A 27,910-nucleotide genomic window follows, 5' to 3' on the forward strand; every position below is an offset into this window, starting at 1 on the left:
AATACATAGTAATAAGCATTCTAACTATGATTATACAAATCCTCAACATTTTAAAAAGATGTCAATTGATATAACCAAGCTAACTGGTAAGGAATGTGGCTGAACACATCCAACCAGTATATATCAACATTATTTTTTCATGACTACATTCTGGCAATAAATGAATTAGCTATCTGAAAGTTACTGAAACGAACGAAGATCTGTTTGGAGAAAAAATAGTTAACCATGCAATTTCTCATGTCTTATTACAGTTACATGATAAAAATATATAAAGGAACTCAATTACACCTTTGAGACTAACTGGGGAAAAAACAACTTTTTGTAGACTATAGTCCACTTCATTGCATGCATGTGATGAAGTGGACTGCAGTCCATGAAAGCTTAAGCTACAATTTTCTTTTCCCCAGTGAGTCTCAAATGTGGTATTGGATTCCTTTATGTCTTATGTTGTAACAGACTAACATAAGGATTAAGAGATAAGTCTTATCTCTTCAGATGCATTTAGATTTTACATTCTTATACGGGTAAAATGAAAGAATATTTTATTCCTGGCACTCAATGTTTGTAATGACAACAGCTTACTGATATCACTAAAATGATAGTAGAATAACAAAATGTCTAAGAACATTAACTCAGTAGTTGGCCCTGTTGAGCTCAATAGGACTTCCTTTTTTAATGAAGGTGAATAGGATTAGGAAGAAAATATTTCATCAGCTTCGCATTTTTGAATTCTACATAATTGAATATAGGACTAGCTGAAGACATTTCTATCAAAAAAGGAACTTATCCCAACAGAGTAAGGTACTTCCTCTAATGGAGGAAGGTTCTCCATTAAGAGAACCTTAGTTGGATGTAACCTGTTTTTTTTAATCCAATTATCTGTATAGGATACCATAATAGTTCAATTAACACTTGTTACAGATTTTTCTTGCTTGCTAAATATACTTCACAGCAATATATAACCACAGCTTAAGACCTTGCAACCCAGCAACCATGTGGAAATACTAAACATACGTATATACAGAAGTAGTTGAATCATACTAATTTTTTTGTCTTAGACCCACTAGCACCTACTTAAATCATGACAAACTTTCATTAGCAATGAGAGATTCAGCTATAATTACCTATTTGGCTCCAGGAAATTCCCCCACCTCAGCATATATATTTTTTACATTTGTAGTTTTGTTCTATATGTTCAAATGTATTAAATTAGAGCAAAATACCATAGACTATATATATTAAAATGCCCTTAACTTAAAATGACACAGCTGGCATGCATATAATAGAGGTTCATATTTTTATAAACATTCTCATAGTTAACTTCAAAAATAAACATTCTAAGTGGTTAAGAATGAATAAAAATAAAGATTGACACCGTATATGGCTTCAGACACAATGATCCATATTTGTCAAAATATTTCAGCACAGGGATCTACTATATTAGTTTCCCAAAAGATGATGCAGGCATACACTTTACATATCCACCAAACAGCACTACATTTTAAGTATAGTGATCCAGTTATATATCACAGGCTCAAAAGTGCCAGACTGTAGATGCTAAAAAAACATTTGCTAACCAGATGCTCGTAGTGAATTCAATCTAGGTGAGCACATTAGACTTTCCTTTCTGGAAATTTCAGGTACTGAAATTCAAGCTGAAAAAAACAACCAAGGAAAACTTCAGGGCTTCCTTGGGGTCCCCTGGGGGCCCATGAGGATCAGGTCATCATTCTGCATCTGGATATAAGGACATAGCTGGACACCTCTTGGCCACTTCTGGCTATATATGTCTGTGTTAGGAGATTGTTACAGAAAGAAAGTGAAGGGCTTTGGGTTATTATACAAGGGAATTCATTCCTCTGCAACCACTATACAGTGCGCCCGCGCCATACGTGGGGGCGCCATACGCAGCCTTGAGCATATGCGCTCAAGCCGCGGGGCGCGCGCGGGGCAGAAGGGGCGGCGCGTCCCATTCAATTGTTTCCAATGGGGCTTGAGCATAGGCGGAATTCGCCTTACGCGGAGGGATCCGGAACGGATCCCCCGCGTAAGGCGAGGACGGACTGTAAAAGGACAAGGTGTTGAGTGGACCACAAACAGCATCTTGCATAAGCAGAATGCAATTATTTCTGTGCAAGTAAGAACTTCTAACTTCCACTAACTCAGATCAAGGAACAGCAAAGCATTTGTGTGTTAATAACAAGTATTTTTTGTAATAGATTGTTGCCTTCATGCCTGTTTATCTGATAGACTAAGATATAACCCTACAGCAATGGTACTCAAACTTTTTACCCTTGGGACCCCTCCCTTTACATCTACATGCAGACGTTGCATCTCTCCTCATTACTTGACACAGTATATGAATACACATATTTTGTTTATTTATTACGTGTATTTTCATTCACACATAGAACAGTTTTATTTTAGTAAATTCAATATTGAACTCAATGCATGTGTAAATTTTACACATAAAAAGTATGGGAAGAGGAGAAGGAGGAGGGTACAGAGCCTCCAAGTCTTGTGCCCCCTTGAGTAATTTTTACGCCTCTAGGGGTCTTGCTCCACCATTTGAGAACCACTGCCTTATAGGGTTGTCTGAATTGTAAGTTTGCTGAACAATTTTGTAGTGATTCCACTTGGATTAAAATGTTCAACAGGTGATTGAACAGATGATACCTCCTTGACATTTAGACTGTAGTGTCTTGCATGTTTCTTTCTTATCCTCATGCTATTTAACTCTTGAGTGAGATTATCTGGAGATGTATTTATTTATTATTTATTGTATTTATTTAATTTCTATCCCACCTTTATCAAAAGAACTCTTCTATCAAAAGGACCCAAGGTGACTCACAATAACAATTTTTAAAATATGTTCCAATAAAAATTTAAAACAACAGCTAAAAACATTATAAAATTACAAATATTAAAACCACAATAAAAGCACACCATCCCATATAAAACCCATCTCATAACTAAACATTAAAAACCTGCCTGAACAGAGCTGTTTTTACCTGCTGAAGAAAGACCAGCAAGGAGCAGGCCAGCTTTGCTTCTCGTGGAAGGGCATTCCAGAGGACAGGAGCAGCCACCAAGAAGGCTCTCTCTTGTGTCCTTACCAGGCGAGCCTGTGATGGTGGAGGGACTAAGAGAAAGCCTTCCCTGGAAGATTTTAGGGATGTAGGCTGTATCTACACTGCAGAATTAATGCAGTTTGACATTGCTTTAACTGTCATGACTCAATGCTATGGAAATTTGGGATTTCTAGTTTTGTGAGATATTTAGCCTTCTTTGCCAGAGAGCTCTGGTGCCACAACAAACTGCAAATCCCATAATGGGTTGGGTAAAGCACAATTTTCTATATAAAAGTACAAAACTTCGCAGGAAAAGAATTCTTGCAAAACATGACATATCTATCCAACCAGAAAATGCATGGAGAGAAAAGGAGAAAGGCTGGCTATATCCAACGACATTATCTATGTCAGAAATCCCTTCTCATGCAAGATAACTCAGTTGGACCTTTCACTGTCTACATATAAAGTAATGTGTCTTCAGTTCCATCATTTTAAAAAGTTAGGTTTTATAAGCTTTAAATAACAAAGCAAAGCCAATGAATCAGAACTGTGAAAATACAGGACAAGTACTGTCCTGTATTATTAATATTGTAATATTACAGTTTAATCACCTTATTTATAAGAACCTGATGTCTACTTGAAAAGACAGGAAACTACTGAGCTTTACATAATAATCTGTATGTGTGTGTGTTTATATTTAGCATTTTAATAATATACTTTGCACATTACACACACTTGTTCAAATGGCTATACCTATTCTGCTTGGTATAATAAGCATGATTTGAGTAGACAAGAGAAAAACACCACTATGTTGATACATTACATAGTTTTGATATCATTTCCTTCTTTCACTTATTTTTCTTGTGTAGTCTAAAAGCATTATGTACTTCACGGTAATGTTTCATAGGCTTCAAATTACATTTGCAAGAACAACTGATGTAAACTGAATAGCTTCATTTATGTGCTTCAATTTTTTATAATAATAAATGGAACTGCTTACACACTGAAATACACAACACATAAAATGGTTTACATATTTTGGGTTACAAAAATTCAGCAGAAACATATGAAAAACAATCTGGATAAACCCCATAGAAATACTTAGGAACACATTCTGGTAAATCTAGAGAAATCTGTATTAGCTTAATGCTATACTGTATAAATAAAATTTAATAAAATTCATTTTCTTCAATACTTAAAATTTGTAGATTTCAGGTATGTTTTCTGATAAGTTGATTAGATGTCCCACTTGTTGAAGAGAATTGTGTTACATGATTTTTGCTTCAGAATAATAAAGACGCAGAGTGGATGGCTGGTCCATCCCTTAGTTTTTGAACTCATGTGGCTTACTTCATGGGATGTTTCTATATAAATGAAGTATAAATGTCTTCAACAATTACACCTTCCTCCCCTACAAGAGCATTTCTGGTGAGCTGTAGTAGACCACCTTCCTTCAGGCAGCATAAGAATAGTGGATTGCCAAGTGGCCAAGGAGCAGGCTTCAATTCTTGTTCTCTAATTGGCAGTGATGGAAGGAGTGTTTTCCCCCCACTCTGCAGTACTGTGTAACATTGTAAAAAAATCAAAATTGTTTAGTTAGGTTTCTTTCCCCAAAGATGGTTACGTTTTGTGATGCCCATAAGCCAACTTTTTTTTTTTAGTAAGGAGAGTTGTTCGACTCATGAATATTATGGGTGGCTTACCTATAACAGTACAGTTTACCTGCACAAGAGGATATTAGAGATGAGATAGGCTTGAGAAATGTGGATTCACCTAGCATTACTTTCACAGGTTTATTGATGTAATGTGTTTGTTTATGTGGAAAATGCTTGCAGACACTCTTTTAGCACATCTTCAAAGTGTATGGAGGAATGGATCCAATGCTTGGAGGTAAGGCTGTATCCGCACTTCAGAAATAATCCAGTTTGACACCACTTTAACTTCCTGACTCAATGTTATGGAATTCTGGGAATTAAGAGTTTTTTTGATATTGGAGCTCTCTGACACAGAAGTCTAAATAGCTCACAAAATAATTCCCACAATTCCATAGCAATAGAAATAGCATGTACATTTCTATACCTCTTCATACTGAACTAAGCAGTCTCTAAGCTGGGTACTCATTTTACCGACCCATGAAAGGATAGAAGGCTGAGTTGACCTTGGAGCCCGTTAGGATTGAACTCACAACACTGTGGCTACAGCAGAGGCATTGGGTCATGGCAGTTAAAGTAATGTCCAACTGGATTATTTCTACAATGCAAATATAGCCTAAGATAATCAGTAGGTAATGCTTGGGAGACCTCCAACCTTGGCAGGTGACAAAGATATATAGAGGAGTGGAACAAAAGTTGACAATGAAGGCCCAAAACAGATGGGCCCAAAGGACTGCTATGGGATTGCACTGGGATCGTGTGCGCTGAGCAACCGCTTGTGCTCGGTCCCAATTCAGGCTGCCACTGTGGTAAACCCTGGTTGGTGACTCAGGATGCTAATTTTCCAGTGTCTGGTTAACACAGAGAGCTCTCAGATATAGGAGGCTTTGGTTTTCAGGAAATTGTCCCTCATTCACAAAGTCTAATGCAAACAATAACAGGAGGACTAGTGACTGTTCTCTACTTATTTATACAAACTAGGAATGACTGAATAGGGCTATGATTATAGCCTACAATTTATTTTAACTAATCCAGAATAGCAATCAACCTGATTTTAGATTGCCCCACACATCTTACTTTCTTGAGTTAACAACCACCTATATAAAAAATTCATATGATGGTGTTTCTCTATCAGGTCTGCCCTTATTAAATGCTTTGTTCTGATTCCTTGGCTAGCAAGAATCAAAGAACTCTTTGTGTATTTTTCACTGGACTGAGATGTTACATGGTGCATTTCTTTGCAGTCAGTGTACAATCACCCTTCTTTTAAAAAAGGTAAATAATACTTTATTTATTTATATAGTACACATAATCTGACACTCATCATCACCTTTTGCTCCCACCACTCTTATGAATGCTTCAGCTAGAGTCCTCCAGAAAGTCTTTCTCATCAAGGGCTTAAAAAAAGTGGGGGGGGGGAGGATGGGTTGCTAAAAAGTGATGTCTTATCACAGAACCTCCTGGCAAAGGTGGTACAAGGTATTTCTGAAAGATGTGGTAATGTGATATAAATGTAGACAGCTGTGACAAAGTTGTCACTCTGAACAGTTCTGGTAACTGTACTTCCTTCAAAAAAATTGTAGAGATCACCACTGCCCTTAAAAAATAGGCTCTAAGTGCTTTGGGAATCATAAGATAGGCAAACTCATGGGTAGATGCAAGTAGCTTTTAGCAGACATTCAAAGGTTTACTATGATTACACAGGCATACCATTCTTAGGGCTTGAATACACAAAAAGCCTTGTCACCTTCCTAAAAGACACTTATGATCTACACAGAAGGCTAACAATGTCCACACAGCTAATGAGTGTAAGGCCTTCTCCAGCTGTGTGAAAATGTTTTGCAAGAAAGTTGGCAAGACTTAGTCATTTTACAGGTGAAAGGGAAAAACACAGGGCCCGTACAGACAGGCCAAAATAAAGCTGCTTCGGTTCATTTTGGAGGTATGCTGTTTAAATCTCAAGAGGCCATCAAGAGGCATCTCAAGAGGCCAGAAGCTGCACCAAAGCTGGGTTGCAGTCCTTAGGACTGGAGTGTGGCTTTGGCACAGGTTCCAGCCTCTTAGGATGCATGCGTCCTTTCAACAGCATATCTCCAAAGTGACCTGAAACAGCTTTATTTTGGCCTGTCTGTTTGGGCCCTAAGTTAGGCAAGACAACAGGCCCACTTTGATTGCTGCCAGCTTCTCTCACTTGCCTACCAAAATCACTGCCACAAGAAACAGTGTCTTCAAGGTTAGAGGATGAAGATCAGGAGTTGCTAAAAATTCACAAGATTTCATTAATTGTGAAAAGGCAAGAGATAGTAACCACGGAGGAGACCTGATAATTTGAGGGCAATATAATTATGGGAAACCTCTCAAGAAGTATTCCACCAAAGGATCTATGAATCCCTCCACTGGAGACGATCTAGAGGTTAGTGCTGCCACATATGTTATAAAGAAGAAAATGATAGAACTTGTATCTTGAGAAGGAAATCCAAAACATCAGCAGTTGACACAGACTGTACATCCCGGGGTTAGTGTTTCATGCAGGTGAAAAAATGATTCTATTTAGCCACATAAGAATGCTTGGGGTCAGGCTTCCTTGATGCTTAGTAAACTCTTTAATAGTCATTGTAAGAGGGCTTGATCTTCCATGGGTCAGCTGCAGTTGCTAGATATGGGTGCAGAACAGACTTCAATTGCTGGGACAAGAGACCTGGTTCTGGTGGAAGATGGAGGTACATCTGACAAAGGAGTAGAAGGATTGTGGTAAACCTTGGTTGTTGAGACGACCATGGAGTAATCAGGATGCAGTTTGAGGCATGCTCTTGTGATGTGACCACCACTTTGGACACCAAGGAAATTGGGGGAACATTTAAAAGTGAGTATTCATACACTGGCAGAGAAATGCATCATCTATGGACTAGCATCACAATACCTTTTGTGCATCATGTGCAGCCATCATAAAGTTATCTTTTGGGGAAACATCTGGGCATGGAGAAATGTTACCATAGCTCCTGTCATACATTTTGTAAAAACTTATAAGGGTATTGCCAGTGCAAAGTAAAAAAAACTTTGCACTGAAATAGATGACATCCTACTGCAAATTGTAGTGACTTCATATGCATAGGTCATATCAGGTTGTGGAAATATGCATCTTTTAAATCAATGGCCACAAGCCAGTCTCCTTTGTGAAGCAGAGGAGATATCAAAGTGAAGTGACCATCAGAAAACCCTTTAGTTTGATGCATTGGTTTACTCTCCTTATATCAAGTATGTCTCTCTCTCTTTGGAACTGTAAAATATTGGGAGAAGTATCCCACACAGTTCTATCCAAAAGATATGTGGTCTTATCACTCTCTTGTCTAGAAGCATTGTCATTTGCTCCATTAGCACCCGGGATGCACAGACACTTCTGTGGGGGGACAGAGTCAAATGCATAGCCACTGGTATGCTAGTGGAGCATTGAGTAATACACTTTTCCCAGATTGGAAGGGTAAGGGAAGATGTGGATATATGGAGTCAAAGTCACTGTTTCAAGGAGGAGGAGAGGTTTACAGAGATTTCGAGGAGATGCAGCAGGTGGTGGTGGCCAGATGGACCTCTGCAGAGAGCATTGGCAACTAACTGGGACTGAGTCTGCTGACTAATTATAGTGACACAAGCTTTTGTGCAAGTGGTCCAGAGTGTCACTGGTCTTGATGCAGAAAGAACTTTGCCCTCAAACATTAAGCCCGACTGAAGAAGCCACTATGGGAGGTAGCTAGGCATGAAAGTGAAGGGTAATAAGTGCTGCCATAACTTTGAATGAGTAGTCAACCACATGGCATGCTACATTGATATGATTTGCAGCTACTCTGTGAGCTTCTGCTTCAAAACGTTTGCCAAGTTTCTTTGATCCTTTTGGAGAGACTGAAGCAGGAGTTGGACAAAAAAACAGTTGAAACAAAAAAATCCATTTTTAAAAAAACTTATTTTCCCCTCAAACCTGGGTGACAGCAATGATCCTGTGGGAGAAGAGTGTGGTACTGACACTGAACAATGACTTGTTGAACCTCAAGAGGTACTAAAAGCAGCAGGAGAGCGGTACTGAATGTTCCTTTCATACTCACAAAATGTATTGAACATTTCTTCCCAGGTACAGAGTCTCAGTTTAAAATGTCTATTTCTCAATGCCTGTTTGGTGAACCTTTTACAAACTGGCATGATTGGGTCTTGACACCCTCACTTAAACAGAAAAGACACTCAGGAGTATCTGTCAGTAAGTACTATTTTACCTCCACAAGAGGTACAAAGTCTGTAGAGGCCATTTACTCCTCCAACTTGCAGAAAGAAAAATCAAATATAAACACAAGAGTGTGTCATACAAGCAGAAATGTGCTATCTGTTTGAGGCGGTAGTGGACAAAAAGAAACTGAGGAGAGAGTGAGCTGAGGTCTGCTTAGACATGTATGCTGAAGGAGGAGGGTGGGGTTGCCCAGCTCTAGAAAGTTCCAAAGGAGGCTTTGCTTAGTCAGAGAAACTCATTTGTGTGATTCACAGACTATAATGAAGAAGAGGCTTGTTTGTTTACTTTGGGATCATGAATTTAAAAATGTATACACAGGCTGTATTCAGACATGCATCTGAGGAAGGAAAGCAGAATTATAACTGTTATCCTACTCGTCTCCAGACTTTTAATGAAACTTGTCAAAAGTTTTGCCATTTGATGTACTCTCATTTGAATGAAGTCAGGTTTGTTTTAGAGAAAACATTCATTGGCCTTAGTTGTGTATAATCAGAATTAACTATTTTCATGAAAGCCTCTCCTGAAATACTATTACAGCTATTATTCAGTGGCAGTTGGTAGCTTCTGTGTCAGTGGGGTAGTTACTCTTGAACTCTGAAGGAGATATCCAAGGTGTTAAACTGATATTTTTTGAGAAATAGGGTTCAGCACCATGGGCATCTCCTTTAAAGTTTTCACTGAAAATGCAATCCAAATTATAGTCCAGTGAAATAGTGCAACCTTGCTACAATTTGAAATGTTTTACAAATACAGCACCTAATTTCCCCCCCAGATCTAACAGTGGAGACTCTTTGAGAAATTCAATGTTCTCTAAGAAAGGAGCAATTAGCTTTGCACAGGACAGAAACAGCTGGATTTCAAGATAAGTTACTTTTCTGCTTGTTACCTGTTTTTTATTACTCTTTGTCTCTAGTCTTAACATGGCCAATAAGGATATTGGCCTCTGTCTGCAATGAAATCTCTCAATACCATCTTAACTAAAATGTGGGTCTGTGACTCTAATATCATCACCATTTTCTTCCTCTATGGGCTTTAACATCTTTGCCTGATGAAGAAACCAGTGAAGCTTCAAATGCTTGTGTATGTATTTTATGCTCTGAAGTTGGCTTAATAAAGCTATTGGTGTTTATAGGGTTTGTATTTTGCTGTATTTTACTTAAGTTACTGTATATACACTGACCAATGTAATGGGGCAGGTGCTATGGTACTTCTAAACTGATCTGGTTAATTGAAGTTAGTTAATTAATAATTAATTAATAATTTGTTTTATTTATATACCACTATTCCAAAGATCATAGGTGAACAGCAAGTAAGCTAATTTGCCCCCAACAGTCTGGGTACTCATTTTAGCGACCTCGGAAGGATGCAAGCCTGAGTCGAGCTTGGGCCCTTTTGCTGGTCTTGAACTCACAACCTTGTGGTTTTGAGTGAATGGCTGCAGTACAGGCATTTAACCACTGCGCCACCAGGGCTCCTGTTAATATTAAATGACTTCCAACATGTTTCAAGTGTTGTTTCTTCTGTTTTCAATGGTTTGGGGTACATGATAATAATGAAGTAGGGCCAAAGCACACAGCTGGTAAACAGTGCTCAGAGGCCATTCCAGCCGTGATCGGGATGGGACCTTGGTAACCGCAAGGCCTGTTCCAAAGGACTGGATCGCAGTACCAGAGTGACCTCCAGTTGTTTTGGGGGCGTATGCTACCTGAACATCATGTCCTCAAAGTGGCCAGAAGCCTGTGTGTTTTGGGCCGTAGAGTCATTACATGTTTCTACAGAACTACTGAAAACACACTGCACATTATTTTATCTCATGCCCCTAAAAAGAAGTCAAGTAAAATGGGAAGGATGCATTTTGTAATTTCCAGTTCAAAAAGTAAAAATAGCAACGTTCAAAGCAATGATACTGAATATTGACTATATAATTTATCTTATTAAATAAGAAGAGAAGCGTAGGAATAAACTCCTGTTCAGAAGAAATACAGTGGGACCATATCCACAGACTTGCCATCTGTGGATTGGAGCACCTGAGGATAGTAAGCCCATATTGTTCCCAATGGCAGCACATGCTCGTGACTGCACTGCCATGAGGGAAAACTGGAGAGAGAGGACTTCAGTCCAGTTGTCCATAACAGGGGCATGGCCATGTGGCTGTACCACCGTTAAGGACAATGGGACATCAATGCGGGTGGTGGTGGTCTAGAATGGATCTCTCTCAGATACTGAGGACTGACTATATATGAATGATGCTATAAAAATTACTTAGATTTCCAGAAAATATTTTTCCAATGACCATACCTGTGTGTTCTATATCCTTGCACACATTTCTGAGCCCCTGGGATCTGAAACACCCTCCCCGAGGAGCTCCACACCACCACCTCCCTGGATCTCTTTAAAAAGAGACTGAAGACCTTTTTGTTTCATCAAGCCTTTCCTGATGTTCTGTGATATGTGTGGCCCCTCCTATATGATTAACATCTTTGAGTAAATTGCTGGCTTGTTTAATGTTGATTTTATGTATATTGTGCACTGTTTTGTAAGTTTTAATTATCTATTGCAATTTTTATCTTGTATTGTATCGTTATTGCAATTGTTGTACACTGCTGTGATCGAATGGAATAGTGGTATATAAATAAAATATATTATTATTATTATTATTATTATTATTATTATTAATGCCAGCTCATCACTGACACATACAGTAAAACAACTATGATTGTATGCTAAAAGCCAACCTGTTTTAGAAAAAAATTAATAATTTCTCAGGCATGCACTCTATTAACAAATACAATTTTCACAACAATTCTAATTTGTACATTGTGATTGGTCAAATTAATAAACTTTGGCTAAGAGCCTACATGGGACACATAGCTACGCTCCCTCTCCTGATCCTACCTTCTAAAAGCCACTACATAAGCCAGGCATCTGTACTGAGCAAAGATCAGCAGTGTTGCCAAGATTGGCGGTGAAGGATTACGCATCCAGCCTTCTCCCACCGGTAAACCATGGTATGATGACCAGAAAAAGAGATCCCTATGGTTGCAACTTCTTGTCACATTGTGGCTTGCTGGTAATTCAGAGCCCTGCTTGCCAGTGCTGCACAAAGCCTCCATTTGATATGGTTGCTTGGCTTTTATGGTAAGATTTGGGGCATATGTGGTTCTGGCAATGGCAATGTGGCCATGCAAATATGAAATAGTTATAAAGTCATAAGTCTACACTTTAACTAACTAACTAAAAGGAGTTGCCAATTATTTATTCTAAATTTAGAAGAACTGTTATAAAACTATACAAGCAAGATCTGTTTTGGTGAGCATTACCCTTTCTAAAAGCTTCTAACATTGTGACATAAATGTAGTATTGATCTGTTTAGATTATCAACCTAAGAATAAACTGATATAAACAATTTATCACAAAATAAATACTGATTGCTTCTCTGTCACTGACCCTGTATCTAGTAGAGAAGCCTAAACGAAATAAAAAAGAAGGAATAAGAAAAAAATAATCACAATCAACAAGCAGCTGGGATTCAGAGGCAATTCAGGCAAGAACTACATCCTTTGCATTTTAATGATATTTTTGTGTAGCTTGCAAAAAGTTTCATAGCCTGCTTACATTTTTTAAACAGTAACAGATTTAAATCGCACTCTTATTAAATTTTGTAAAATCGCAGTACTTGTATAACTCTATGGTTCTTGATATAGTGTCCTGGTGACAGAGGATAGAGCAGATCTCCTCAGCCAGAGATGCAGAGGAAGTTTGCCCTCTTAAGCACTCCAGTAAGTTCCATATACCGTATTTTCCAGCGTATAAGATGACTCCCAAATTTTCCAGTTAAAATATAGAGTTTGGGATATACTCGCTGTATAATATAGAGTTTGGGATATAATCGCTGTATAAGAATACCCCTCTTCCAATGCACACCAAATAAAAATTAAAAAAGCATCAGATTTGATTTCAATATGGTAATTTTAATTCAAATGCTTATGACATGCAGGTACTTAGCAGGAAAACTTGTTGTATACAAAGCCTGCTTGGATTGGTCAGCTCTCCCTGCCTGCCCAGCCCCTCCCTGTCTCCAAGACTATCAGAGCTGTAGCGCAAACATGGATTTTTCTATACCCCGGGCGTCCCAGACGCTTGCAGCTTGCTCTGCTCTTCACTTACACCTTCCCCGTGAGGCGCCCCCTCACCTCATCATTGGGACTACGTTTAGTGGATTTTCTTCTACCATACTTGTACAGTGCCGCCCTTGCTGCTTTCATACGGTCGCCACATACAATGGGAATGCGGCCGCAGCTATTTATGAGCTCCCCCCAACATATGTGGCTACTGCAGATTTTCCAGTCCAGCTTGGAAGTTTCAGCACCTGCCCTATAAGACGACACCCAGCATATAAGACGACCCCCGACTTTTCAGAAGATTTTCCTGGGTTAAAAAGTAGTCTTATACATCAGTAAATACAGTAATTATTTCCTTGATTTTAAAAATCAAGAGAGAGGAAAAAGAATCTGTCCTGGTAGGCTATAGATGGATTGGATCCATATGAACATCTTCATCCCTGGATCTTGCCCAATTAAAAAAAAAAAAAAAGTGGGGGGGGGACAGAAGACCTGGAGAACAGAGCTTGCAAAAGGAAAAAAAAAATGCTGAGCAACCAATAAGGGCTTTCCTCTCTCTCATGCTGTGGAACTTGAGCTAGAGGGCTTTATACTTCTCAGAGGCTCTGACATCAGAGTTCTCTAAGGAACAAGGTAGGACTGCACTGCCTTTCTGCAATTCTATGCCCACTGGCTGGGAGCAAGGCCCAGAAAATGAATCAGCAGTAAAATTAATTCACATATTTTCTAACTTTTGCACCAAGGTGGTAAGGCCAGAATACATATGGTTTGTAGGTGGTTCCACACAGGCAACTCATAGCTTTTAGAATCATGGGATCAAGAGAATGCACAATCAGATTTTATGCTACCTGCATTTATTTTTTTATTTATTTAATTTCTATGCCACCTTTCTCTCAGAAAGGGACCCAAGGTGGCTCACAAATAAAAATTCTAACAAACATTTTACAATAAAACAATTAAAAACATCAGCAAAAAACAATATAAAATTATAAACATTAAAACCTCAATAAAACCAAAATACCCACTCCATATAACAAACACTCCATATAAAAGCCATCCCATGATTACACATCAAAAGCCTGCTTGAATGAAACCATTTTTGCTTGTCAATGGAAAGGAGAGGGGCAACCTTGCTTCTCATGGAAGGGCATTCCAGAGAAGGCTCTTTCCCGTGTTCTCACCAGACGAGCCTGTGATGGTGGTAGGACCAAGAGAAAGCCTTCCCCAGAAGACCTTAGGGCTCTGGCAACTTCATAAGGGGAGAAACAGTCTGGACCTAAGCCATACAGGGGTTTACAGGCTTTACTAGCACTTTGAATTGTGTTCAGAAAAAAACCGGTAGCCAGTCATAGAATCATAGAATCGAAGAATTGGAAGAGACCACAAGGGCCATTCATACAGGAAATCTCAATCAAAGCATCCTCAACAAATGGCAATCCAGCCTCTGCTTAAAGACCTCCAAGGAAGGAGACTCCACCACACTCTGAGGAAGTGTGTTCCACTGTCGATCAGCCCTTACTGTCAAGGAGTTCCTCCTAATGTTTTCCTTTTCCTGCAGCTTTCATCCATTGTTCCGGGTCTTGTTCTCTGGAGCAGCAAAAAACAAGCTTGCTCCATCCTCAATATTACATCCCTACAAATATTTAAACAGGGCTATCATATCAACTCTCAACCTTCTCTTCTCCTGACTAAACATCCCCAGCTCCCTAAGTCATTCCTCATAGGGCATGATTTCCAGACCCATCACCATTTTAGTTGCCCTCCTTTGGACACGCTCCAGTTTTTCCACATCCTTTTTTAATTGTGGTGGATACAGTATTCCAGGTGGGGCCTGACCAGAGCATAAGAGTGGTATGTTTACTTCCCTTGATCTAGACACTATACTTCTACTGATGCAGCCTAAAATTGCATTGGTCTTTTTAGCCTCATCACACTGTTGACTCATGTTCAGCTTGTGGTCTACTTGGGCTCCTAGATCCCTTTCACATGTAGTCTCGTTCAGCCAGGTATCCCTCATCCTATGTCTATGCATTGTTTTGCCCAAAGTGCAGTGCCTTACATTTCTCTGTGTTGAAATACATTTTGTTAGCTTTTGTCCAACTTTCCAGTTCATTCAGGTCATTTTGAATTTTGATCCTGTCCTCTGGGATGTTAGCTACAGATTTGACATCTGCAAATTTGATCAGTATTTCCCAAATTCTGTCACCCAAGTCACTGATAAAGATGTTGAATAGCACTGGGCCCAGGACAGAATCCTGTGGCACAACATCGGTCACTTCTTTCCAGGAAGAAGAGGAGCTATTGTTGAGCACCCTTTGTGTGAAGCAAACAGTGAAGTTGTGTCAGCAAGGGAGTTATATGCTCCCTATAAGTGGCCCCAGTCAGCATTCTAGCTGTGGCCTTTTGCACCCACTGGAGGTTCTGAACAGTTTCCAAAGGCAGCCCCATGTACAGCGTGTTACAGTAGTCCAAATGGGCTGTAATCAAGGCATATGTCACCGTAACCAGATCTGACGTCTCAAGGGTCAGGTGCAGCTGGTGCACTAGTTTTAACTGTGCAAATGCACTCCTGGCCACTGCTGAGACCTAGGCATCCAGGCTCAAAGTAGAGTCCAGGAGCACATGCAAGCTGCAAGTGGATACATAAATCAATTATTCATATTGCACAGATTCTCAACTGACACTCATAAATAGCTGGTGGAAAAAATTGAGAAAAGCAGTTAAGGGTGATGATTACTTTCATCCTTTAGAATGGCTGAATGCTGATTAAAAGTATGGATAACTAAAAGGGGGCAGGTTCTTAAAGAAATAAAAAAGGCCAATGCACTAATGTGGTTATGAAGACTGATTTTAATCTATAAACAGAACAGCACATGGTATGAATCATTACATAACCAAATATTCATTCATGAATCTTGTCTTAACCTTATGAACTGTATTAATAAAAATGTTATTTTTTGAAACAATTTTCTAATATAACTTTTATGCAACATGGCACCAGTTAAATTTTCACAAAACATGTAAAGCTTCTCATAACCAAACAAGGAGAAAACTTCTAAAAAATTTATTCTTGCATGCAAGAATTAAGACTTACATCCCTGTAAATCCTCGTCTATCTCTAGTTAAACTACATTTTGTAACTCTGTCATATTATATATATATATATATATATATATATATATATATATATAGAGAGAGAGAGAGAGAGAGAGAGAGAGAGAGAATTGGGGGGAGCGCAAGACATACAAATAGGACATAACATCAAGAACTCCTGTAAAATTTTTGAATAGGGTTGGGTGACTGTCAATTAAACAGTCATCTGGAAAGTTCCTTAGTCATGCTTAGAGCAGGTACATTTAAATCAGTTAAAACTAAGTATGTCATGAGTAAATCCAATCTCAATGATTTCTGTAGATACACTATAAACATCAATAAATTTTGATCCACTCATATCTGAAGATTTAATGAAAATAGATTGGGAAGAAGGCAGTTAAATTTTAACTGCAGATTTATATTGGAAAGTATTGCTTGCTTATAGGAAACAAAACAAGACAAAAAAAACCAAATCTCAAATTATTTACAGATTAAATATTCATAAACCAACTGACAATATAAAATCATCAGCATTGCTCTTCAAGTGTATTAATTTGGGCATCTAATATTACTGACAGCAGGGCTTTATCCCAGGCCTGTGCTGTAAACAAGATCATATTTACAATAAAAATGTTAGCAATAAAATATGTCAAAGCATCCAAAAAGTAATTTCACTATGCTGGCTGTAAGACCATGGTTTTACAAGACTTCTCTGACATCACTGCATTTGCAGTATCATCCAAGTGGGCAACATTCTGGGCCACAAGAAGGAAATAAAGACTTCTTGACAGCCCACTGTGAAGAATTTGCAAGACACTTTGCACACAAAATCTCTCAAGATTTGCTCTGGCCTGGATGTTGTAGTTGAAACAGGTCCAGTGGATGTAATCTTGGTGCCTGTTTGTCCTGTATGATTTGATAAATTTCAATTTGTACATCCTGAGAATGTGGACAGGATTCTTGAAGAAGTGAGAGCCATATGTATATTGGATTATTGCCCTTCCTGGCTTCTGAAAGCAGCTAGAGGGGGACTGGCCAAATGGCTAAGGGGAGTGGTCAATGCTTCACTACAGCAAAGGAAATTTCCATCCTGCCTAAAGGAGGCTGTGGTGAGGCTATCTTCTTCAGATCACATAATCCTCACAAACTATCAGCCAGTCTCTAATATTCTATTCTTGGTCCATTTCAATGTAGCTTCAGATCTGGCTATGGTGGATGATTTATGCAGGGAGCTTGACAGGGTGTGTGTGTCCCTGTTAGTCTTGCTGGATCTCTTGGCAGCTTTTGATAGCATCGGCCATGCTATCCTTCTGGGCCGCCTTTCTGAAATGGGACTTGGGGGGGACACTGTTATGCAGTGGTTCTGATCTTTCTTGGAGGAGCGAACTCAGAAGGTGGTGTGAGGGACTCCGATTCCTTGACCATTGTGGGGTACCTCAGGGTTCTTTTCTGTCCCCCATGTTATTTAATATCTACATGAAACCACTGGGAGAGGTAATCCTGAGATTTGGGGTATGGTGTTACTACCAGTATGCAGATGACACCCAACTCCATCTCTTCTTTCCATTTGATTCCAAGGAAGCTGTTTCTGTACTGAACCAATGCTTGCTGTCAGGGAAGGACTGGATGAGGGCAAACAAATTGAAAATTAATCCATACAAGACAGAGATAAGGAAGATCAGGGAATAGGGACTTTGCCTGTGCTGGATGGGGGTATACTCCCCCTGAAATCTCAGGCTCGCAGCTTGACTCAACTCTTGGATGCCCAGGTTTCAACAGTGGCCAGGAGTGCACTTCCATAGATAAAGCCAGTGCACCAGCTGAGCCCATTCCTTGAGACCGTCAGATCTGGATATGGTGACACTGTACTCTAATGCACTCTTCGTGGGGCTGCCTTTGGAAACTGGAAACCTCAGTGGGTTCAAAAGGCCGCAGCTAGAATGCTGACTGGGGTCAGTTATAGGGAGCATATAACTTCCTTGTTAAAACAGCTTCACTGGCTACCTGTTTGTTTCCGGACACAATTCAAAGTGCTAATAAAGCCCTGTATGGCTTAGGTCCAGATTATTTGAGAGACTGCTTCTCCTCATACAAACTTGCTAGAGTCCTAAGATCTTCCAGGGCAGGTTTTCTTTCAGTCCCATCACCATCTTAGGCTCACTTGGTGATGTCATGAGAGAGAGCCTTCTCGGTGGCTGCTCCCAACTCTCTGGAATACCTTTCCATGGGAGGCTAGGCTGGCCACCTCCCTCCTTGCCTTTTGTGGGCAAACAAAAACATTTTTATTTAAGCAGGCTTTTAAATATATAATCAGGACAGAGTGGTTTTATATAGGGTGTGTGTGTGTGTGTTTTAGCTATGTTTGTAACTTTGTATCATTTTATACTATTTTAACTAAATAATTTTAATTGTTTTTATTTTTTTATTGTGATGTTTTAATAATATTTTATTATTGGGTTCCTTTTTGGGAGGAAGGCGGCACAGAAGAGAAATAGATAAATAATTAATTAAATAAATTCTTGCTCTGCCATGAAAACCAGTGGGTGAGTTTGGACAAGTCACATACTTCTCAGCCTCAGGGAAAGGCAATGGCAAATCTCCGCTGTCAAGAAAACCCCATGATAGGTTCACCTTCTAGTTGAAAGCACACAACAAAAACAAATGTTGCAGAGCTAATTACAGATTATTTTCAAATAAGTCCTTTTTACAATAAATAAGACATAAGTTATAATACAATGGTAATACAAGTGAGGTAATGTAACCATCCCCTTTTCAGTGGAGCTACAACTGTTTTAATAAGTGTAAACTAGTGGCAGAACTAGTTAGATGTGTTTTTTACAGCAAGCCACAGTTTTTCCTCATGTTTTATATCTTCAAGCTGCAAAAAAGTACAGTATTACTCTTAATGTATGAGCTACAAGTAACTACAAAGTAACTAGTTGAGATATCAGTGGCTTGGAATAATACTGTAAATGGAACAGGTCACTTTGCAAAAAGTCTGGTTTGTACAAATTTACTTTCTAGAAATCATGTCTGCGCGCAATAATTTATAAAATATACTTCCACCTTATATTTCATTTGTCAGTTGACTATCACAGACAAGAACATGGGTTTTATAAAATTATAAAATTAGGTATCATCCTATTGGTAAATTTGTGTGGAATCATATCTACAGAGGTGTAGGATGGTTTTTAAAAATGTGTACACTCATCAAGTTGTAAATTTGGATTATATATTTCACTTCTGTTATTCTATCTCCTTACATATTGAGAGAACTTAACAACTCATGCCTAAGGCACACCAAACACTCAGAAACTCTTAACATTAAATGAACTTTCTTTCACTGATAAAGTGAATGAAGTGGTAAGATGCTTTCTGTGCTTAAAGAAAATGCTGGATTGCACACCATACTTCACAGGTTTTTGTATACATATATTTATAATACAAGTATACTTCAGTCAGCAAAGCCTCTGACAAAGACAGTTCTTTCAATACACTTTTTACGCCCTCACAGTCCCCAATTTTCCTTCTTGTCCTTTGTTTAGTGAGACTTTTGTTTTTTAGCTGCATTGGGATGATGGTAAAGTAGGGCTGGAGCACAGACTTTCAGTGTTGAGTTGCAGCAGCATGTCTGAAGTAAACAATGTCATAAAGTTTGATCTGGGAAAGAATGGGATTTAGTTCTATTTGATCTTACTACAGCTTTGTGTGTATGCCTCCAAAAGAAAAGATAAATAACAGCTCCTGCCAGAATCACTTACTGAGCATGCATGAACAGCAAAATATAAAGAAAAGGGGGAAGCAGATAAGCCTGTGTTATCAACTGCCTCGAGCATGATAAAAAAGTATAGATATTAGCACAATGTCTGCCACCCATACAGGGCTGCTCACTAGCCTCTCTGCCTGCTGCTCTCAGGGATGTTATTGCTGCAGCTCATCGACCTTCCACCAGGTGTCTATCTTCCTATAAATGGAGGAAGTTTCAAGACTTTCGAAACTTCTCAATATTTCTCCGTCCAAGGCCAATAATGGACATATGCTGGATTTTATCCTTACTCTGTCAAAAAGAGCTTTATCCCCATCTTTGATTTGGTGTTACCTTGCTGTGATTTCTATGAACTTTCAGCTTCTCAGAAAATCCTCCTGTTCCCTTGATCCACTGATAAGGAGATACCTGAAGGGATACAAGAATCTCCAACTTCCAGACCTGGGGTCAGCACCAAAGTGGAACTTGGAGCTCATTTTGAGACATCTTTTAGGAAACCTTTTGAGCCTATGGGTATCTGTCATCTCAGGTTGTAGTCCTGGAAGACTGTTTTCTTGATCTCTAACCACAAGATGGTTGTTGAGCTCTGTGCTCTTTATGTGAACAATCCATACTTTAGCTTCTTTCCATCCTCAGACCAAATATTACCTTCTTGCTGAAGGTGGTGCCAGCTTTCTATATCAGCCACGACATTGTTCTTCTGGATTTCGTGCAAAACCCTGTGTCAGACATTGAAAGACATTGGAACTATCCTGAGACACGGAGGACTTTAGCCTTCTATATCATCAGGACTGTGGTTTTTCATGTCTCCCAAAGGCTCTTAGTAACTGAACCTGACCAGGATTGAGTGCAATAGGAGTGGGATCAATATGAAGGCCAACATGGTGGAAAAAGTATGGCTGACAGCAATCTGGAAGCTGCTTGTTGTGCTGGGGAGAGCAAGACTGTGACCCTCAGAATGGGCAAGACTCTAATGATCTGACTGTCAGAAACATTTCCCTTAGGAGATTGGTGTGAGACAGCAACTACCTCCGCTTCAATAGAAGAAAACTTTGAAGCTTGTGATTTGGGAGCCACAGTTCTTGTTGTGAAGTGGCTCCCAAGGTCTCAAGGCCACCACTGATGGAACAATTTGGACCATGTTTCAACAGTCAGGTAAGGGGTGTGCATCCCTCCACATTGGGATGATCTTTGGAGGTCAAAATGCAGTCGATAAAACAAAAGAAAAAGAAGAAAAAGCACTCCAAAGGTAAGGGCCATCGTCATTCTCTACTTCTGACAACTCCAAATACTGACAATACTATTAGCTCTAGCTGGCTACGTACCACTTAATATCGATTTCAAGCCCCTTTCTATTAAGATACCAATTAGTACGGTGTATCCCGAGAATTACAGCATCCAAAGGATTCTTGGATGAGCTGGTGACATCTTGAACTTGTTGTGCAGGGCTATTTATGTGACAACTAAAGAGTCCCTCTCGTTTGTACAGCTCGAATGACTTCTTTTCCACAGAGCTCTGAACAATGAACTGGATTTTGGTTAGAGTACAGCTACAGTTAAGAGTGCACCACTGATACATGGCAGAAGCAAAAACTGCTTACCACTTCTGCCACCCTTGGTGAGCTGTCCTGTAGTATTTTTTCAGGTCATGGATGCACTGAAGACATCTAGTCCATGAATGGAAGCAGAAAAGCCCTTGATGTTACTCTATTTTGCAAAACAGAAAGACCACTGCAAGTCTTGCTGGTCATTTGAAAGTATGCAGTACACTTGGGCAAACATTGTGCAATCAATTTTAGTTGCTGAAGCTTGAGAAAATGATTCTTGGGGTTAGTCTGATTATAGTCATCCTCATTTCCTATCCTTGTTGCCTGGTGAAATATATTGGATTAGCATGACAGGGAAGACTGAGTGAGGCTTGTTGATGAAGGTTACTATGCTAATTGCTTGGATTTTTATTTAAAAGATGGGGGAATGCTATCTTGTTGATTCTCTTTAATCCCTAAGCAGTCTTCTCTAACCATAGTATTCTTCTATATAGCTCTGTGGGTAGGGTGTAGGAAAGATTATATTATAGTAGCTGAATTCTTACATTCAGGGCTTTCAATAATTTGAAAATTTGAAAGGATCTTTGAAAACATTTGCTTATTATTTATTTATTTATTTAATCTGCTTGGCTAGTCACAATTTCAGGTTTGTGAAGCAGGAACAAGAAAGAATAGACAAGATCTGAGCAATCATTTCTCCAGTGCCTTTCTTCTCTCATGGTGATGGCTTCTGGGGCATCTTTCCTTCTGCCATTACCATCTCTCCCAGCACAAGTACGTCACTATAATGAACTAAAAGGATTTTGGCATATATGTGCAGCATTCAGCTCACTGGAGGAAAGGAAAAGTATAAACGTAACTTGTAAATATCTATCCATTTATTGAGCTATTTATATCCTGCTACTAATTTATTTTAATAGTTATTTTAACAATCATTAATTGCTACTGTACAGTGATCTGTAAATATTCTGCAATCAATATCAATCTCTTTCTCTTAATCTCAAATCAATTTCATAATAGTGCTAACCACAAGGGCCATCCTGTCCAACCCCCCTGCCATGCAGGAACTCTCAATCAAAGCATACCCGGCAGATGGCTAAAGTAGGGGAGGAAAATGTATGGTCTTTCATATTGCTGGGCTAGCATTCATTAAAATGGCTAGGGCTACTGGAAGCTGAAGTTCAAAAATATTGAAGAGTTACATGATTTCTATTTCATCTTAAAGGAAACCCTCTGGATGGGGCTGCATTTTAATGCACTGTTGACAGATACATTGAACAACAAACACAATTCCATTAATTGTCTTTTGGTTGCAGTTCTCCATAGAAGTGTTGTCTTCTCGGTGGGATACCCTGGTAGGATGTTGTCTTCACTGCGTGCCTTATGGTTTGACATGATGATCCTAAGACAAACCTATTATGGTTCTTTCTCTGCAAGATCTATTCTTAGAGGGCCTGCCATTGCCTTCCTCTGAGTGTGAGTGTGTGTGACTTGTTAAAGGTCAACAACCTAGCAGATTCCCATGGTTGAGCAGAGATTCAAACTCTGATGTCCTGAAGTCCTAGGAAACCTAGGAAATTGATCTCCTGAAGTCCTAGTTCAGCAGTCAAACTGCTACACCATGCTGTATAACCTGCCACTATGCACTGGTATAAATATACATGTACTCTTGAACACACATAAACATGCTCAGGAATGCAGTCAGAGTCGATTTATATTTGAAGACCACAGCAATGCTACTAGCACTGAGGCCGCTCGGACTCTAAGCTCTCCAGCCAGCCCATTCTCCAACTAGGGCCAGCTGTGAGGCACAGAGGGAGCACGGTCTCTAACTGTAATAATGTTTTTATAGCTTAAATCATGTTATATATTATTTTTGTTTAGGACTGGGATGGGGGGATTGAATAAGGGATGAATTTTGAACTTTATTCAACTGTATTGTAAATTGTAATTTATTTTATTTGTATTGTAATTTTGAACTTTATTTGATAGCATTGTATAGTATTTGCCATTGTTGTATTGTATTTCCATTGTTACGATTTTATAGTTTAATTTTTTTATATTGTTTTTGTTTTAGGACTGGGATGGGGGGTTGTTGAGGGATTAATTTTGAATTTTATTTGACTTGTATTGCAATCTTTACTTTATTTGACCTTTAATCGATTTGCATTGTTTTGTAGTTTCTTATTGTTATATTGTATTTCTTTATTGTTGTAACCCACCCTGATTCTACATGATTGGGTGGGCTATAAATAAATCCTTATTATTATATTATCAACAGTTATAACATGAAGACTGCTGCAACTGACACTGGGTTGGAGCAGATAGGCAGGAAAAAGTGGCCGGATTTTGCTTTCCCTCAAAGCTGGTTGAAACCCCACTGCTTGCCCAGCCCACTCCCAGGCTGAATGCTCACAACCTGATTGAATGGCACAGCATCAGGTGTGCCGCTGGGTAATTATTTTTGTTGCCTCCGCACTGTGTATGCACACTGGCACACAAACACATCACCGGTGCCCCCCAAGTACCTCCTACTGCCTGCCTATATGCCATTCCATTGGATAGCTTCCCCCTTGAGCTGCCACATCACACTCTGCCTGTACCGGACATCGATGCACTGGTGTGCAAGTGATAAATTGGCAAAGCACAATTATAGAGCCCCTCCCCCAACCTGGACCTGTCCACATCTGGACCTTAACCTGTCCACATCTTTGTATATATTGGCAAAATTTATACACGTTGCCTGTCATAGAGAACTTTGAATGAAACTGAAGCTACTATTTTTGAAATGAAAATGAATAGTACACAATGTTTGGTAGACCTCCAAAAAATTACTAAAGCCCTGGCAAAATTATGTTGCTGAACATAATGTATTACTTAGCAATTCCTACCAGAAAAATGAAGTCATTTTCTATTTTTTCCTTCTATAGTGGTCAGCAAGAATTACTGATTATTTTGTTCCAATCAATTTTTGGTTTTACCGGAATTTGCATATGGGATAGAAAAAAATCAAGTGTGCAAGAAATTGAAACAAACAGAACAGTCATCTAGGTTCAGTGTTTTGAGTGTGCAACTCCTTAAAAGCTTAAGTTTAAATCCCTGTGTATCCAACCATGCTAGAGTTGAATTAGGATTGTTTTTCCCCCGTCAGATTCCTCATCTATAACGACTACAAGATGTGTTTCTGATACCATTTGTGTTTCTGTGAAGTGATTATCTGCTCCAGCAGTGTGGGCATGAGCCAACTGAGTCTCTTTCCGTTTATTTGTTGCACATCATTAATTATGAACAATTTAAGGCTTCCTAACATCAGGACTGCTAATGTTTTTTTTTCCTTGGCAGATTCTCAAACATAAGAAACATGCAATTAGATGTGTTAAATCCCAGGTTATTAATACCTATAAAAGAGGAGCTGAATAATTTATTTAAATGGTAATCAGAACTCTCCATGTTTTCCCCATGCCATGAATTCTTTTTCACAGGAACGTAACAAGACGGTGATGCTCGATTAATGTAGGTAAGATAGTTGTTTTTTTATTGCAGCCAGGAATGGCTGAAAAGGCAAGCCACTTTAAATAGAAAAGAAGCTTCTTAATTGTACCAGGTGACTAGGGGCAGAAAACTTTCAATAATCCTTCATTGTGCAACATGATAACATGTTAAATTTAAATTTAATTTTGACCAGCATACAAATGCAGAGTTTACATGAAGTTAAACTACAAATTTTACCTGAGATTAAATTTAAAACATTTCATATTTTTGCACTCTATTTTTTTTAAAGAGTTATTTTACATATCCAAGATCTTGGAATTAGAGAAGTTTTGTAGTTTTTTTTTTAAAGTCTTCACATTCCCATGCCATACCTTCATGTTTCTGAAGTAGTTTGTTCAGCAGCTCCATTTAAGAAACCCAGTTTCCTTAGGAATGCATTAGTAGTTTATCCTTTCTATAACTGAGAGCTTATGCAAGAATTTACAAAAATCACTTGTATCTTCCAGAATAACAATTTAGATATAGATAGAAAGTTAGAGTTAACAATAGTAATTTTCAGCTAGAAAATGATTAAATCCACCTCATGCTATGTTCTCACATTATAGTTTCTAAACAAATGAAACTATATATGCCTTCCCAACTCTATTACATACTTTATATAAGCTGTAAACAAGTAATTTCAACTGCTAAAATGCAAAAGTTATCATCTTAAAATAGTCTTACACTATAATCAATGTTGCACAGAGTGTTTAGTTCACAGGCAAGAACTCATTTTAGGGCCTGTTCTGTGATGGTAAAAATATGGCCATCACATCTCTACTGTATAATCCAGTTTAATGCTTCCAAATAATAGGGTTCTTCTGCCCAGTTGGAGGAATTCTTGGTCCACTGTGATCAGTTTGTAAAGCTTTCCAAAAACAAATATTAAGCATAAAATGACACAGTAACTAAACGTATGCACCAGATTAAATCTTAGCTTGCTACATGTTTATAGCTGCTTAGTTGCCAAGACATTTCTCAGAACAAAATGAATGGCAAGATAAAAATGTGTTATCAAAATTCTTAAAAGATTTGAAGATATATGTAAGGCATACCTGTTTAAAGCTATTTCATAAAGAGGGCATTCCATAGTGGAGCACCTCCTTCTTGTTAGACTGTTCACATAGTTTTATAATAGAGTGACCAAGTTTTAAGCAATGGCACCAACAGAACTGGTGGTAAATTGGCAAGGCATAATATGACCTGGATTAACACAGAGGAACTGATTTGGCAGTAAATTTAGAAGAGATAAGAGAAAATACTTCATGCAGTGCATCATTAATTTATAGAATTCACTGACAAAATGTGGTGAGAGCTGCTTATTTAAATGGAAGGGAATTAATGAAGGATAAGTCTACCAGCAGCTATTTGTCCGTGATACTTTATAGATTCAGAGGGATTATGCTACTAATTACTAATTCCAAGTGTAAAAAGGCACAAGACAGATCTTTCATGACTTGTATGTTGTTGGCCTTCCTGGAGGATCTGATATTCCATTGTGGAAAATAGGAGACTAAATTTGATGGATCCTTGGTTCTTTTTATGCATTTACCATTTTTTTGTATGTGATCTATTTAATTCAATTATTTTAAAGAATTATACATTCATTTTACACACGAAAAATGTGTGGTCTGATGGCAAACAAGTACAGTGCACCCTTCTTTTACACGGGGGATCCGTTCCGAACCCCCCACGTAAAAGAAAAAGTGCGTATGCTCGATCCCCATTACAAGTAATGGGGCTTGTGCTCACGGAGGTGCAGGGCGGTGGCATGCATACGCCACAGGCGTGCATGCCATTGTTTCTTCCAGCATACACCACCGCTTCTTCTGGCGCTCCTAGCCAATATGACTTTTCACCAGATTGGAAGCAAAATCTTAATTTTCTTAAATACTGAATGTTTCCTGCTGACTCCAAAATAATAAAAAAAATGCAACAAGACATACAGTGCTCCCTCGGGTTACGAAATTAATTCGTTCCGCGGCCGCTTTCGTAACCCGAAAAGCCTTCGTAAGCCGAAATGCCATAGGCGCTAATGGGGAAAAGCCGCGATTTCGTGCGAAAAAGCCGAAAAAAGCACCAAAATTTTTTTCGTAACCCGAAAAAACATTCGTAACCCGGAACAATTATTTCCTATGGGATTTTTTCGTATCCTGGAAATTTCGTAACGTGGGTATTTCGTATCCCGAGGTACCACTGTATAATATACACATTGTTAGTAGCCAGTTTAAAGCTTGAGTATCTCTCTTCATTTGCACATGTTCTGTCCTGAGAGATGATTTTCAAGATAACTATGAAAATAATGCACGGAAGGCACAAACCAAACAACCTCAGCTCAGGTTGTACAGACAATGGAATACTGATTATACAACTACTGGTCATACTCATGACTGTATGGTTGTTTGTAAAGTCTTGTCCCTTATTTCTTGTATAGTAATTAATATATGAAGTATTCCAAATAAGGTGGAGAAAAAAGGACTGAGTACAGTACCTGACTATTCACTTTTCTTGCCTTGTAGGAGGAATTAAATAGGCACCTTGAGCCTAATTAAGATCCAACACAATCTTTCCTGCCACCAAGATGCCCTAATAGGGAAAAAAGTAGATAGTCAAGTACTATAGCCCTCTGCAAATAGGGATAGGGGAAATCCTTCCATACCATGTGGGAAATCTGGGTCCAATGTCATATTATCAATTGCTCAACAAACTCCTTTGGAGTTGTTTAGTAGTTATCACATAAGAATCAAGAATTCTTTTGGATAATAGCTATATCTATGTGAGTCAGCATCCAATTTCCAGTTAGATGCTTTAATGTGGAAGCTTAACAGCTGGATGTGAAAACTATGGTCATCCTGTGCT

General features: G+C 38.8%; 1 protein-coding gene across 6 annotated transcripts in view; it reads right to left on the reverse strand.

Moving 5' to 3' along the window:
* NOVA1 (NOVA alternative splicing regulator 1) overlaps nt 1–27,910 on the reverse strand; it is a 174,920-nt gene that overhangs the window by 3,499 nt on the left and 143,511 nt on the right. The gene's annotated exons all lie outside the window — the stretch shown is intronic.

This window comes from Sceloporus undulatus, chromosome 1, assembly GCF_019175285.1.
Source record: "Sceloporus undulatus isolate JIND9_A2432 ecotype Alabama chromosome 1, SceUnd_v1.1, whole genome shotgun sequence".
Lineage (NCBI taxonomy): Eukaryota > Metazoa > Chordata > Lepidosauria > Squamata > Phrynosomatidae > Sceloporus > Sceloporus undulatus.